We start from the raw sequence: 3586 nt of genomic DNA, 5'->3' as shown, positions 1-3586 counted from the left end.
GATTTGTTACCTTTTAAGTGAATGAGTACTAGCTGTGAACTCTGTTGTTTGTAAATGAAAATTGAGATCTGTTTTCACTTCATTAATGAATTTGTGGTTATATCTATATTACTGCAGTAACTCAATTTATTTACACATTGGTGATTATAGATGGGGCTGAACAATGACTCTGATTTTGATTACCTTTTATGAATGATCTTGATGGAGGGTCAAGACACCATTCTCAGTGACTTTGTTTAAATGGCATTGGCAATATGCATAGATGACAAGCAAGCTTTGTATTGTGTACGCATTCTATCATTAAGCTGCTTGTATAAGGATTAATGACCTTGTCCACATGTCTTTAGTCTAGACCCATCTGTAGTTAAGTTTTCTATTGATCTTGGGTAAATCTAACATTTATAAATCTTTGTCCCTAAATAATGGCATAGACTTTTCCCAGTGACCATGGTATTTTACCAAGAAAGATGACCAAATTTTTTTTTTTTTTTTTTTTTTAGTTATGGCCCATGCAGGCACACTTTTCTTTCACAATAATTGAATTGCTCTCTTTAATTGAATTAACGATATCATTAACTCAGTTATTGAGGTGTACAATAACTTTTATATAGTTAGATATATCTTCAGCCTATCCACAATTGAATCGATGATCTCTTGCCCTCTTTCAAAGACTTGATGGGCACATTAATTCTTGCTCTATAGCATTGTAAATATAGATATCTTCAACTGAATTAAAGAGATCCTCATATCATTTACACCGAGATCCAAACTAAATTTTGCGAGCAATAATTCCACTACATTAACGTGTGTAGCAATTGAATTGATGAGAGCACTAATTGAATTATTATGTGGGCATGAAGTTGATCATTGCTCTCATCAAATCAATTATTGCTTTCACCAACTGAATTAATGCCTGCATCAAATAAATCATTGCTCTTAATTATCAATTCAATTAAATATATCTTCAATTATTCAAGTTTATATCAATTTGGTGCTCCATAAGATCAAGCTGACTCTGTTGAACTAGATTACATTGAACTTTGTGCACTCCCATTATGGTAAGAAGTAAAATAGTCTAAAAAGATAAGTGGCTGGGATTTCCGAATTACATTGACATAACCATGGTATTCGAGATTTCGGTGTTCAAGATACCAAAGTTAAAGGACATGGTTTTAAGGCTAGGGCCTTTGTAAATAACTTAAGGCGTGCATTAAAGATTTTGATTCTCGAAATTTTTAGCTCAAGTGAGCTTTTTTGATCGCCTATTGTCCGTCTGTGAACTTTTTACATTTTTGACTTTTTCTCCAGAACCACAGGGGCAATTTCAACCAAACTTGGCAAAAAGCATCCTTCGGTGAAGGGCTTTCAAACTTGTTCAAATGAATGGTCATGCCCCCTGCAAAAGGAATATAATAAGTATAGGGTGGGGTCATTTAAAAATCTTCTCGAGAACCACTGGGCCAGAAGACCTGAAATTTTCATGAAAGCTTTCTGGCATAGTGCAGATTCAAGTTTGTTAAAATCATGACCCCCTAGGGATGGATGGGGCCACAATAGGGGATCAAAGTTTTACATACAAATATGTAAGGAAAATCTTCCTCTCAAGAACCACTGGGCCAGGAAAGTAGAAATTACATCTCAGCTTCCTGACATTTTGCAGATTTAAGTTTGTTAAAATCATTATCCCCTGGGGTAGGACAGGGCCACAATAGGGGATCAAGTTTTACATACAAATATATAGGGAAAATCTTCTTAAGAACCATTGGGCAAGAAAAGTTTAAATGAAAGCTTCCCGACATAGTGCAGATTAAAGTTTGTTAAACTCATGCCCCCCAGGGGCATAGTTGCCAACCTCCAACATGTAAAAAGAGGTCATGACCCTGTTTGGAAAGCAAAAGATCTGGTCAAAATGCGTAATGCCATATTTACTAGGATTATATGTGATATAAATGTTTATATTTCAAAAATATTTACAACAGTTTGTGTATTGTATACTAATTAACAATCTAATTAAAATTAGATCTTTGATCTGCTCATGCATTCGCTAAGTAGCGATTGCATGAGCGGATCAAAGATCTAATTTTAATTAGATTGACTAATTTATTGAAGAGAAGCATTTGCAACTGACAGTGGCACATTTTCAAGACTGATGAAGATGGACAATATTAAAAGGACACAGATTGATTAACCAATTACTCCTTTAAATTAAATTATAAGAAGTATTTTACATGATTTTAAGTTTTGTCAGATAATATTAGCTCCAGACCCAATAGTGCGAGTTACACAACGGACAATAAGCTTCATATGCTGTCCTCAATGGCTTTTTTTTTTACCCATGAAGTCATTTTCCCAAATTTGTTATTAGATACACAAGTATCAGTTTCATTTTGTTGGCGTGTCTGCTGGCCCTGATATAAGGATCTCTTCTTGGTGGAAGCCATTCTACATAATGACTTCAACACCCGATTGGCCAAAACTCCCAGATAATTGTCAACTTATCTGTAATGTACATAACCATCAGCATTATTTACATAGATCCAAGTGCGTGTTGCAAACTGGAAATTATACGCGCGAACTAATCCGGAAATCGGGTGAAAGGTATGATTTCAACAGTTTTTTTATTCATGTATATAAAGAAAATGCATACATAAATAGGATTAGGCAGCAGGAACAACGCCTATATAAACCCTTTCCATGAAAGGTATGACCCGCTGGGTCAAAAAAATAATTGAAAAATCGGGCGTAACCCAACAAAATCAGGTGAGTTGAGAAATATGCCCAATGGTAGGGTGGGGCCACAGTAGGAGATCAAAGTTTTGCACACAAACACATAAGGAAAATCTGAAAAATCACTTGGCCAGAAGTTTACATATGAAAGCTTCCCGACATAATGCAAATTCAAGTTTGTAAAAATCACGGCCCCTGGGGGTAGATTGGGGCCACAATAGGATGAAAGTTATAGGAAAAATCTTAAAATATGGGACAAGGTGACTTATGTGAGTGATGTGGCCCATGGGCCTCGTTTATTTTCTTAAATGTTTAAAATATTTACAGGCCGTTAAAACTTGGGGGAAATATTTTACATGCAGAGCTCTTGGTTTGTCTATCTACAATTTGTCGGATATTTTTACTAGGATCATTTACTCATCTTCGCTAGCCAAGGGTTTATGATCCGCTTCTCTACAACAAATGAGAAGCAGAGCGGATCACCCTTGGTGAGCGAAGATGCATTTACTCATACCATGTAAAAAAGTCACAGCTTGATGATGGCCAATACTACCTCAAGTAAAGTTTTACAACTCATGGCTCAATAAAAACGCCCTACATAACCTTGTAACGTGCATATTATGTTCAATTTTTTTTTATATCTAGTTAGCTCAGTGGATATTATGCCTGTCATGTGACCAGGGATTTTTAAGGGCTGTCTGTAGGGGGCCAAAATAAGGCCCTATATTCCCAATGCTCATATATATTTTGTGTTCTGTAAACTAGAATAAATAAATGCAGTTCTTTCTTTCTGCCAGTCGTGTTGAAAAATTGGGAAAATTTCATAATCGATCATAATTGGAAGAACTGTTTCGATCAA

The sequence above is a fragment of the Ostrea edulis genome, chromosome 4 (genome assembly GCF_947568905.1).
Source record: "Ostrea edulis chromosome 4, xbOstEdul1.1, whole genome shotgun sequence".
NCBI classification, from domain to species: Eukaryota; Metazoa; Mollusca; class Bivalvia; order Ostreida; family Ostreidae; genus Ostrea; species Ostrea edulis.
This window is presented reverse-complemented; position numbering follows the sequence as displayed.